We start from the raw sequence: 14,342 nt of genomic DNA, 5'->3' as shown, positions 1-14,342 counted from the left end.
GCCACTGTAGCGCTTAAGACATGAACAGCATATTTTACTTTCATTCGATTAAACTCTGATGGTTGAACATAAATATTTGTTATTTTATAAGCTAATTGATTGATTTTTATCATAATTATAAAGAGTTACAATTCCAAGAAATTGGGTCACTATTGTATTTAATATCATTAATATAAATATTGTTTCTTGTAGCTTTAAATGTAACGGGTCGGCTAAATAATGAATACTAAATAATGAACGTTCGCCATTAATTTCAAAATATGAGATTTCTATGAGATTTCTAGTTGGCGCTTAACCATATTTTGATAGTTTTTGCCCAATTTGCAACAATTTTTAATCTGATATTCTGTAGTTTCCTGATCACTTCTTGTACAACATTTTGTACGTTTGCTTCATTAAAAGTTGAATTCAATATATAGCTAATAACTGATTGCTTCCAAGATTTTTACAGAACCCTCTTATCATAATTACAGCCGCATTACATGCTGGAAGGAATTTCTTTTCGTGTCTAAGATGTTGATTCTATAATCTCATCTCGACTAATATTATAATAAAAATTTGTTTTTAACAACATTTCGTCAATACAAATTACACAAACCTGTCTAATAACGTAAAATTGACAATTCTTTGCTCATATCAAAAATAATATCATTAAGTCCGAGTGATATTTGTTTCAATTGACGTTTCAATTGATCGCTAAAGAGTTCTTGGACTTAGTAATATTAATTCATTACATTCAATACTTTGTAACTCTTAGAACAAATAAAATATATACTGAGAGATTGTTTGAATTGCATAGAATATTTTTTGCCTTTTGTTAATTATTGGCTTAGTTTCGCTTGTTCCTTCACAAAAGTTGCTGCAAAAGGAGATAAAAATTTATCTGTTAGCTGACAGTAATATTTTAAATCTTCTCTGTTTGATTTTGTAACATTTGATTTTGTAAGAACATTTTTCAGTTATTGTTTCAGTTTTTTATTTTCCCGCTGCAAGACATTTTTTTATTTTAATCGATTCTTTCTTGGAGAATCATGAGACAAATTTTGAGGCATCTGAATTTGTTTATTGAATAGTTTTGAATTTCTTTTCTTGAAATATTACGCTCATCTGACACTATTAGTGTCCCATCAGTTACAGATACTAATAATTATTACATATATAATAAATACATCTATAATATTAATTCTGTTAATTGTGTGTCACTTAGTGTTCATTAAGAATGATATTTAGTAATTTATTAATAAGACATTTTTGATAATCATTAATCTATTTTGAATTATTGTCTACATCTAGTTTAAACTTACTAGAATTATTGCTTTCACCTAGGCCTATTTGTTCATATAACGATTCGTTTGCTTTTATTTCTAATTTCTCCTAATAAGATTTCTGTCTAAATTCTATATTCTCTGTGATAAAAATATTTATTAGTATCTCTCAAGCTAAATTTTCATACATAGCATAAACATCATCTGATTCACATTTTCAAGAACTGATTGGATATACATCAGCTCACAAAAAAACTTTTAACCAATGATAGCATTTTGCTGTTGCAGCATATGCTGCACATAAAAAGTCAGCTTCAGTTGAGTAAAATATAAAGCAGAATATTATCTCTTGAAATAATGTAAATGTCGTAAGTTAAATTTGTCATAAAATTTGATGTGGTCTTGCATTTAGTATAGCTATAGGAAGAAGTCTAGTTTTCAAGTCATTAAGATACATGTTTTTATTAAAACGAGTACTACAAATTCGATAATTTTTATAAAGCTCTTCAGTTGTTCTATCATACGATTATAAAATTTGAACTATAATTTAGACCTATGCAAAAATATAATTGTATAATTTCAATATTATATAAACTTTGTACTATATATATATATATATGTATATACTATATATATATATATATATATATATGTATGTATATATATATATATATATAACGAAAATTTCGGGAATTGTCGTAACTGTATATGATTAAACTGTAGCTGAGAGTGCAAGAGTAGAATATATACACCAATTCTAATGCACGAATACAGCAATCAGTAAATGGCTCTAATATCGCGCGGGTGGGGAACGAAGTCACAGACGCTGGGTTCGAAGGAGGGGAAGCGCATTACAGAGAGTCCGTGTTAGAGAGGAAGAAGGGATTTGTTCCTTCTCTCACTATTGCGTTCTCTCTTTAATCTATTGTTCTCTCTCTCTCTCTCTCTTTCTCTCACACTCATTGTAAGATGCAGTTCTCTCTCTTCCACCTGTTGCAGTCCATATTTATTATTTGCGCTCTCTCTTTCTCCCGTTGCACTCTCTTTTCTTTTCACACGCGAAAAAAAGAATATTATTAAGTATTAATATTAAGAATATATTTTATTAAATAGATATGGTACCTATTTTATATTTCTTTTAATGATATGACTTAGCAACTAATTTTAGTAAAACTTTATGATATAGATTTTGAGTATGATGTTCGCTTAACTCTTCTGCTTCTTCATAGATTTCATCAGAGCGGAATTCTGTTTTTAATAAATTCTGTTTTTAATGAATGTCTAGATTAGGTGTTTTACAATATTTAGTAAATGGATATCTGAGATATTTACATTACGTTCCTTAAGGTCCTCGCATAATTTGCTAATGTTAAGTTTAACATCTGGGACATATAATCTTTTTAATAGTATTTACAGTGCTTATAATCTGACTTCGTAACAATGCATTATCCAAAATAGCGTCACAATTAACAGAAAGCCTAATGAGACCGGTCGAATACAATTGTATTTGTCGTGTATTATTATCGTTACAAAACATGAAGAGTCTCTTTTCGAGGAGGCCGAATATAACAAAGAATTCGTGATTTTCAATTGATATCAAACAATATTATGAATTCTCATGACTCGAACATCGCATTCTTTCAATATGTCCTCTAATCTTGTTGATTTTAACAATTCCGATTTGCAATTATAAATCGCTGAAACTTGATATAACAAGTCTATTTGTTTACAGATCATTATTAACTTTTTTACACTTAACTTGTATTCTGTAAAGTGAGTATACAGCTATAAAATCCAAATAAGTATAAGTAGGGTTTATGAATGCATGTCCCTCTCGCTCTGCTTAATTGGTAACGGAATTATATGATATAATATAAAGTTGTTTTGTTCGATTAAAGGTATTTCGACAATATAAATCAAACGATTTTTATAAAATATGCTTATTTCGCTAACATCAATTAAATTGGTAAATTGATTGGTTTCCAAGGGGTACAGGCAGTTGTTTGTTATCTATCGTATAACGAGTCTTTTTTAAATTCCTGAACAATTCTTTAGATAAGAGTATTTTGTCGCATTTTTCGGTTGATGATTTAAGTTTAACAGATAAAAGTGCATAAATTTTTCTCGGTGAGACGTCGATGTACGGTAAATGTGATGAAGACCATGTTAGATACGATTTTGCATAAGTGTAATATAAAAATTTTTTTCTAAAAATCGACATATTTTGCGGTTAGACTACTCTGTTGAATACGTACAAACACAATTTTGCAGTTTCTCATAAGTCAAGCGTGTCGATTTCGGCAATACTTGTCGCTAATGATTCTAAGTAAATGAATATCCGTTTGATCAACAACTAATGAGTGAATATCATTTTTCAAGAAAACAGGTATAAACACAGTTTTAATACATAATTTTATAATACTATTGTAATTTCATCCATGATTGCGTTTCAATTTTGAAAAGGACTTTATAGAATTGTCTGTGTATACGCGCAGTTTATAGAATTGTCTATGTATACAAATTTACATCGAAATATTTAGGCTTGGTCTCTTATACCTTTAAAAAGAATTCATAACGTTTTCAACATTAAAGTTACACGAATAATGAATTCTTCAAAATAACTTAGATTTCGATAGCGAATGTTTGCACGGAAACATTGAAACATATTATTCGTTTTAACATTTTATACTTACTCATATATTTAGAGTTACATTTATTTATTAGATTTGAAGATGCATCATATCTGTAATATAATATATTTAATGTGAAATTTATTAATGTTAAAATATAGACGTAACAAATTCTTCGGATTAAGTGAAAGAAACTCAGATCGCGTTGAGAGATGTTATGATATAACCGTTTTTGCATTCAATAATAAAATTATATCAATAATAAAATAAAAAATTACATCATAGCTTACGTATTTATAAAGCATTAATTTAAAGAATCTTTAATGTAACAATATTGTAAGTAAGTCTTCATTTTTTCTCTACTTACATTCAGTAAGCGTGACAATATTTAATAACAAAGGGATATGTGTGTCACCTCAGAATTGATTTAAATATCTCTTTGAAATATCGTTAAACACAATGGCATAAAGAAAACACGCTTTTTTAATACATGCTTAATTTGAATGTTTGTACAAGAATTTATCATTGGAAGGAAATTTATCGTGGAAGGAAGTGACGGTGTTGAGAAACGGAGCCATTTCTCTCATAACATTTTTACATGTCTCATGGAATTTCTTAACAAAATTCGAAAAGGACTGCGCTTCTTGGCAGAGTACTTGTCACCATGGATTGCAATGACAAGACAGGATTCCGTATAGCATGGTGAAACGCGTGATTTCAATGGCTGTAATTGATACGGAAGAGAATGACAATAAGGCTCTTATGTACATTAAAGCACAAGAAAAACGCAAATATACTCGATATCGATGATTCGACAATTGAGACTCTGGATGCTGATTACGAAGATATAGATCCTATATATACATAATCTAGATGTTACTAACACTGTACGATGTGGAAAACATATTAAGAATTGTGCGTTACAGAATGTATTTAAAATATACGATTAGTGGTCGCAACGCCAGAAAAAAATACATCAAGTTTAAAAAATAAAATATGAAATTTTTTAAATGCATTTTAATTCCCTTCTCCCCTTTTTCTGTAATTAAGAATCTATCAATAATGATAGCTATTCAGTATTATTACGATATATTAGTTCAATAAAATGTTTGATGTGTATTCAATAATAATAATAGGAGTGACTCATTTTCATAGATAACTCATTTCCTTCATATCAGGTAACTTAGAATTTCTCAAAAGAAAAAGAAATGGGTTCTTCATTAACCTTTTTTGGTAATGAAAAAACGATAGACGAACAAATATGAAAATAATATCATGATAGTCTACGTTTTTTTATTTTGTTACAAGCGTATATCTCTACTCTACATCCCCTAAATTTTAGACAGCGTTCCCCCTCAAATCGATCAATTTAACATGTCAATTTGTTTCTTAAGATTCCTGACAACTCAGCCAAGAACTCTGCGTTGACGGTAGCGGCACAGAATCAAGCGGCGGTCTGGCGAAACCGGTAGCCATATATAAACAAGTACGAGCTCATATCCGTGCTCGCCAAAAATCAACGAGATAACGAGCTCCTTCTCACAGTTCTTCTTCTAATCGCTTGTTTCAAGCGATTGAAAATTTTCTCGGCAATCTCGGCCGCTCGGGAGCCCTAAGCATCAATAAGGAGCAAGAGCCACCCTAATAAATAACTGAGGCATATAAATAATATATAAGTTTTAATAAATTCTAGTAATAATGTATTCTTCCCCTCAACAATTCAGAATAAAATCATGTTAAAACGCAACAATTTACGAGATTTAATTGTTTACGATTTTTAATGCGCGTTATATAGTATATCTCTCCTTCATAAACTCAAGTAGCAAGAATAGTTCAATAAAAATAGAATTTTATCAGAAAAAAATTATAAACCAGCATTTCTTTTCACGAAAGTCTCGGAAGGCCATCAGAAAAAAAATGCGTATATTCGAGACTCGAGACTTGTGAAGAAAATATGCGAAAAAAATCAAATAGTTGCAAAAAACACGTTTTTCACTTATAAGGTGATTGTATGAAAAAAAAATCGGTATAAAAAAAGTAGGTATTCGAAATAATTACAAAATGAGACGTGGAACATTAAAATCGATCTATTAGTTCAGCAAAAAAAAAATAAAAATAAATAACACCGAAAAAGAAAACATTTTTTTCACTCGCTCTCTGTTCATTGAAATTTAAACGCAAAGCTTTGAAATTCTCGTAAAATGTAGCCCTCGTAATGATGAACAAATCTAGCCCTGAACAAGTCTGAAATGTTCATTCTCGTCATTCCATTAAATCGTCGTTTCATTAAATTGTCTTAATTTAAAAATGGCACGCAACATAAATTAACGTGTCTTTCCTCGCTCCATTCTTCACAATTCCAACATGGCCGTCGCACTAGTCAGGAGCCTTAAGATGTATGCTTTAATGTAAATGTGTCACTTTTTGTCACTTTTGGGATTTGATATCAAGTATCACTTATGAACGTGCAAGTTCGCAAGTACGAAAATCAATTTTAAGAATTAAGGGGATATCCCCTTAAGGGAATAGATTGGCGAAAAAAGTTACAAAAATTTAAAGTTCAATTATATACTTGTAACTAGAAGTCATATATACATCATATTTATACTGTCGCACGAAAGTAATTTTTTATCACTACACATAGTGAGATAGATTGTCGAAAAAATAAAAAAGTTTGATTATACTTACTAAAAGCTATATTTATAAGTTCTTTATATCATCCTGAATTCGAAGTCAGAATTGTAAAATTCAAAATAGCGAATCCAATATGGCCGACAAAAATGCAGAATCATATTTGAATATTGACTTTAATTTATAAGTTTACATTATAAGTAAATATTGTAAAAGAAAAAGATTTGTATAAACTTTTATAAATTATTTATATAAATGTTTACATAAAATTTACATATAAATGTTTATAAAGGGTCTTTCAATAAGGACGCTCGATTTTTAAATATAAATAAAACAAGTTGTGCGTGAGATATCCACTCAATTTTTTTTTATTTGAAAGAATATTTTAAAGCATTAATTTTATAGCATTATTTATAGCATTATGGAATATAACGTCGCTCAAATGTCCGCCGCGGCTTCGCTTGGTGACACGTATTCGGGCGGTCCAATTTTCGATGATTTTCTCGCATAAATCTGGCTGAATTTGCTGGATGGAGTTTGTTATGTAGACTTTGAGAGCAATTGTTTGCGATTTATTCGTATAGACCTGCGATTTAAGATAGTCCCAAAGAAAGAAGTCTAAAGGCGTTAAATCGCACAATCTCGGTGGCCAATTCACATCGCCGCCGCGCGAGATAACCATGCCCTCAAATCGCTCGTGCAGAATATCCATCGTGGTGTGGCACGTAGCGCCATCCTGTTGGAACCACATGTTATCGGTATCCATATCATCCATTTTAGGCCACAAGAAGTTGCTTATCATCGATCTGTAGCGCTCGTTGACGGTTATGGCAACGCCCGCTTCGTTTTGGAAGAAGGACGGACCGATGATTCCGCCAGATCAAAATTCGCACCAAACAGTGACTTTCTCGGGATGCATTTGGAGCTGGTGTATCTCGTGTGGATTAGTATCATCCCAAATTCGACAATTTTGCTTGTTCACATATCCATTCATCCAAAAATGGGCCTCATCGCTAATTTGTTTGGCGAAATTTAGATTAACTTCCAATTGCTCCAGAATCCAATCAGCGAACACACGGCGTTGTCTATGGTCGTTTACCTTAAGTTCTTGGGTCAGTTGAATTTTATAAGGATGCAGACCCAAGTCCCGACGCAAAATTCGCCAAGTTGAAGTTGAAAGGCCAAGTTCTTGTGAACGATGAGAAATTGACCGCCTCGGGTTTTCCCGTATACTCTCACGCACAGCAGCGATGTTTTCAGCAGACCTTGCGTTTCAGTGACGTACTGATGTTGGAATTATTTATCGAACCGATTGACTCGAATTTGGCCACCAAACGTCGAATAGTCGATTCGGCAAGACGGTTATGGCGAGGATAAAAATCACGTAATGCGCGTTTCTCGAACGGAACATTGATTTTGATAATAAAATTTTATGATTTGCACGCGTTGCTCAACACTATGATCTTCCATGGTGATTTGCCATACACTACTAAACAATTCACAACAAATTTGACAGATGTCACTTTAACAACATGGCTACTATGATTTAACAAATTTCGAGCGTCCCTATTGAAAGACCCTATATAAATACAATATTTTTATATAAAAACAATATTTTTTATTTTATATATAAACTTAATTTACAAATAAAATATAAAATTTAATATCTATATTATAAACAACTGTTTTGTTAGAATACTGATTTAAAAAAATTTTGATATTCTAATTTAAATTGAATAATAATTTCTAAAATTAACTTTTTTTAAAATTAAGTTAATTAATCTCATAAATTCTCAAATAATTGTAGAAAAAAATATTAAAACCTGAACAATGCAAAAAATCGTGTAAACTTTATTCGCCTAATCAATTTAATTTTAAATCCTGTTAAATTGTACATAATTTCGATTAATTTTGAAAATTGTATTCCATAATGCATCTGTCATTTTGAATTTTATTATTTTAATCTAAAAAAATTTATAAATGCAACCAATATTATAAAGCCAATATTATAAAGTATGATTATTTTTGGTATTTCGTCCGTCATATTAAATTCGCCATTTTGAATTTTATAATTCTAACCTCAGATTCGGGTTCAGCGACATAAAAAAATTTTTGGGCAATCTATCCCACTGCGCTGCAAATATAATTACTTAACTATATTTTGTCTCATAGAAGCAATATTTTACCATGAGACTTTATTTGATAACGTTATATGAAGCTGTTAAAGAGCCAGATTTTGCAATTTTGGTCTTCAAAAATAAAACTTATCTATAATTATTATAGATCACCAGTACCTCAATTATAGTATGGATCGAGTGAGATATTAAAATAAATTTTTATTCTGCTTTTTCTAAAATCATTCTTTAAAAAATACAAATATTGCTATTATTTTATGATTTTTTTTTCAGTTTTTATGTAATTTGGTAGAATAAAAATTCGTTTATGGAAATATCTCCTTAGTTTTTTCTCTCATAGAGACTCTTTAATAAGAATCTAGGCGTCAATTATGTACCTTGAAACGAGGTAAAAATTACAAAAATGACCAAATTTATCAGGTATTAACCAATGAAATTATACATATTCCAATAAATTCGCTCACATTTTGTGTAATTTTCACCTCATTTTAAAATACACAATCACTCTCTGGATACAAAACAATCATTTCTAACTGATCATAGTTCAACGAAATTATTGAAAAGAGAAAAAGAAAAAAACTGATAAGAAAAAGATAGAACAGAAAAAAGAAGAGAAAGAAATAATGAATGTCTAGAAACTCTTTAATCAGAATCCCGACACGAGACGATTTGAACCGATTTTTGTATGCAATAGTTTTAATAAAATCGATAATAGAAAAATATATTAGTATCTCTGTCTAAAACGCGGCGTTAAGGTTAGACAGAGATATTAATATTTCTCTGTTATCGATTTTGTTAAAATTACTACCTTGCGTACAAAAGTCAGCATACAAAAATCGTCTCGTATTATGACTGATTAGAGGATCTCTATGGCCGCGGTCAGATTCACGCTCACACGCTTAAAAATCATTTCATCTTTATTGTTTGTCAAATGTTAAACGAAGACAAATGATGCTCATAACCGTTGTCAGCATAAATCGGACCATAGCCTACGTCAGACAGAATCAAGGAAGAATGAAGTGAAAAATGTTCTCTTTTCTGATTCGTTCCATCATTTATTGTGCATTTCTGCAAATGTGTGTATGTATAATACATATATAATATACGCAACAGTACAATACTAATATATGTAGCATCACTATATGTTCACGTTCCTATAACGCCTACTCACTTCAACGAACTGAAAATGACAGTTTCTAACTGAATCCGCTCCATTCTCCCTCTATTCTTTCTCTCTGGTAAATGTATGTTCTTCTCTCTCGCGTGATTTTGTTAAAATTAGAGCCCCTGCATATCAAAACTCGGCTCGTATCCAGATTTTTATTAGAGGATCTCTATCCTCTTACAGAGTCTCTAGAGACAGAGTGTGATCAGGCATACAAATATAAAATACATGTGTTTGATATAAATGTAGGCTAGGTTTTGATTGGTAATGTCATAATAGTGTAAGCTATAGCAGTATAAGCATGCCAATCAAAAGAGATATAACATGACCAGACTCTGGATGCATTGCATTTCACGCATACATTATTTAACCGTATTGTTCACTAAATATTAAACAAGGATAAATGATGCATTACGCATATTATGCAACGAAAATTATGAAACGGAATGCATCCTTTGCAGGATTCTATTTTGTCTTGTTGTAGAGACCCTCTAATCAGAGCAGTGAGCTTTAAAATATATTGGCGCGAGCCTTCCCTACACTATAGAAAACTATAACCCCACATAAAAAAGGAAGGCAAGCAATATTATCTTTCAGACTTTTTTCTTACGGCAGTAACAATATTAGCCGATTAGTGGATGCGTTGACCGTTCACTGAGCGCTCACTAAACAAAAAAGGGATTAATCTATTATTAATATGTTTATTATATAATTTGTAATGTAGAATAACTTTATCTATATTACTTCTTATCTTATGGCCTAAACATGACATTAGAGAAATAATAAAGAGAAATAATAAATAAGTAAGAAAAATGATATTAAAGATCATCTATAGTAGATAAAGTAGTTATTCTACATTACGAATCATAATAAATAAACTTATTAGGGGAGACCGAGGTCAGTTGAATGTAGGGATAGAATAATCGAGGCTACATTAAAAACAAAACACGCAAGACATGCGTAAACGTGTCTGAGCATGCAACAGCGACCGCTAGTCTGTTGTAACATCTTGTTGTGAACACATCTATGATAGAAGTTATGCCACAATTAAAAAAAATCGTGTACCTAAATAAATATTTTTATTCTTAAAGTTTTTGTTTTACAGTCATATATGATTGTTTGAGATATTTAATTTCTACTTATAAATAGTAAGTGTAGTTCTTACTTAATAAAGTCCAACAGATTTTTTTGTATATGTGTGTTGTTTATGTGTCTTTGTTATCGTATATTGTTAATGTTTTTAAAAAATGAACGGATGGAGATAGTAGACTAAATCACAGCATGGAACTGTATAACTCATTTAGTAACGACTCTTATAGTACTCATTCAAAATTTTATTCTTTTAAAGAGATTTTCCTCAGTGGTTAATGTTATAAATTTAATTCCCTCATGTCCAATCTCAAAAACTAGACTTATTCGATGTGTTTTTGCACGAAATGAATAAATTTTGCAAAAAGTATTGTTTTGCCCTGTAAAGCGAATGTTTGTGTTTAAAATATATTTTTATAAAAGTTTTATTAATATGTAGCCAAAGATATAGCTTAAAATATATTAATCTTTATTTTAATTTTAAGTCGAATTACCCCGATGCCGAGGCTGAGTTGAATCAGATGGAATGCATTAGAAAAAGGCATTTTTTTCATATTAGTTATCAGTTTCCCCTTTATATTATTAGGTAATCAAATGTATGTAATAACTTGTGTAGAATTCATTTTTTTCGATAATTTTCTTAATTTTGTCTGTAAAAATTCGAAACTGAAAAATGAGTCTATTATCCTCAGTTTTCTCTAGTAATAGATAAATTTAATTCGGTGAAAGCCGAGTCGATGTAGCTTTTTTGCTCAGTGAACGCTCGTCGCTTCTGGATATCCAGTGAATCCGTGGTAAAAAAACTATCAACTTTGCACTAAAGTGTTCTTATTTAGGAATTGAGACATCCTCATTGCTCAATGGCTCGCTCCATTATGTTATATAGCTCACTGAATCAAAGATTCGACATCAGAGTCCCATTTTTGTCCTCCATTTTCTAGTAATTTGCATTAGAACCTTCTTCACCAATCGGTTAAACTAGTCAATAATTAATTGAAAATTGGCGAAAGAAATCAATCAAAGCAAAATAGCATATATCTTTTTTTTCTTGCACCACTGCCATAGATTTATAAGTATTAGATCCGTGCAGTATTTTTTTCTCTAGATGTTAGAGCATTTCTCTCTTTTCCCTTCTAATCCCTACACTGGGGTAAGAGATCTGCTGGATCTTTCGAAAGGAAGCTCCATCGGGCGCTCTCTCTGGTTCCGGACGTCTAACTGAACGGACGAAAACGAATGAGTGCTCTTGTGGTGCTATTCAGTTGTAAGCCCACGCATACAATTTTCACGTGCTACTAATCCGACTTCATCTTACTAAATCCTCGTTCGCAAATTTCCACTGCGTTTTTTTTAGAGCGAATCCTTTGTTAACGTTTTGTAAGCATTAACGTGTATATATAATTCTTACACTAACGCAATCTAAAAACCTCGCTATCACATGCTTCAACTAATTCGTAGAGAAAAACTTACCAACTTTAATATTAGCAATTGGTCATACTTAACTGTAGTTATTAATTTTAACATTACAAGTTTATTATAACTAATCGTAGTTTATTAATACTTAATAATTATTAAATTAGCAACCTATTACCACGTAGTCCTGAGAGATTATACGAGAGAGTTAAACGCAACTAACGGCTTTCGCCTTTAGCACAGAAAAGCAGAATTGAATTGCTATTCAACGTACACATAAGAGACGAATGTATAAACACATGCTGCACAGATTATTTTGTAAAGACTCGATAATCCTAATCGAATGAGTACATAAATAAATACATATATATAGTAAATGCTCGAAGGATTACTACGCATTCTTAACTCGATCATCCCAAAGATCCTATTTCCCTAAAATATCACTTTAGCGGGCATCGTAACAAAGCAACACTGAGTAACTGCTGCTAGTAAAAAGCCGCTGCTGCTGTGGACGAAGAACCGCTAAGTCACATCACATCACTACGTTGCAGTTACCACGTGATGTCTGAAAGCCGCCATCTTGAGATCAAGAAGATCACCGCCGCACAATCTGGCGTCTTCCGCGTCGGGCCTTCACGCCTTCCCAGTCACTATTGGGCCATCTTGAGGCGCGGTATACATTATCCTCTTCATGATTCGATTGTGTGGACGCTGTTTGTGGATCTGTGAATTCACGATATAGGCCGCGTAACGAAGACTTGAGTTCCGATTATGTGCCGATTATGTGTGTGTATGAGTTGACAGAACGCAAACCGCGCGCACGTATTTACTGATGCGTATATACTGTGGATCGCGAGTGCTTTGTACGTGACCTCGACATTTAATCAGCATCGTGCGACTCGCAAAATTAATTATGACATGTGCCTCGAACTCAGATCGGTTGATGATCGAGCATCGCATGATGCGCTATATTCATATCGGTCATCTGCAGCGTATTGAGAGGTACTCAACTTGCATCACACGCGTATCAGAAATCCGGACAATCAGCGACTGTGCAACATGCTTGGACGTTCGTCTTTCTTGACTTATCTAGCTAGAATCGGGGAACGACTGTGAAATGACGACTAATTGACAATTATAAAGACCTTCGCACAATAAAAGAAATAGGGAACAGAGAACAAAGAATAAGAATTTCAATCTATCAGAAATCATGTATTGTGGAATACACAGTTTCTGATAAGTTGAAATTCTTATTCTCTGTTCTCTATTCCCTGTTCCTATTATTGTGCGGAGGCCCTATTTCCCAGACACAAGCTTGATCGCCGCGCAATTCTCTAGGAGCAAAATCGTATCAAATTAATGTAGGTCGCAGATGGGCGTTCTATCTCTAGGACTGTAATGGGCTAGTGACGTAATATAAGATAGACGGAGTGTTCGTACGAAAGAAGTTGAAATAAGGCACTAGATATGTAGGTATTCTCATCCGCTATTTTGATTTCATTTGATTGATAGGTTAGTATGATTAGTGACAAAGATAAATGTGAAGGAGAGCCCACTCACCTCAAATTTTGATAAAAATATACTGAATGTGTTTTCGCGTAAAAATAAAGATTTGACATCTGCAGCAAATCGAGATATTAATTAACTTAAAGTTGACTATTCGTTAGAAAATCTCTCATAACAGTAGTTCATCAAGCGCTAAAAACATAAATTTTCTGATAAAGTAATGAACTTGTATTTTAAAAGTAATGAATTTGTGTTTTTAAAGTAGTGAATCACTGTTGTGAAATTTTCTAATCTGAATAGTCGTCGACTTTAAGGATTAATATCTCGGTTCACGAAGCAAAGCGACATTTTTTTCTTTTTTCTTGTCAAATCTTTATTTTTATGCAAAAACAAATCAATTAAGTGTATTTTAGCCAAATTTGAAGTGAGCGGACTCTCTTTAACATTTATCTTTGTCACCATCTTTGTCAATTGTATTATAATAATAGGTATGGGGAAAAAATGTGTG

The sequence above is a fragment of the Atta cephalotes genome, assembly GCF_000143395.1.
Source record: "Atta cephalotes unplaced genomic scaffold scaffold00042, whole genome shotgun sequence".
NCBI classification, from domain to species: domain Eukaryota; kingdom Metazoa; phylum Arthropoda; class Insecta; order Hymenoptera; family Formicidae; genus Atta; species Atta cephalotes.
The sequence above is the reverse complement of the archived record's forward strand: the minus strand, read 5'-3'. Positions refer to the sequence as shown.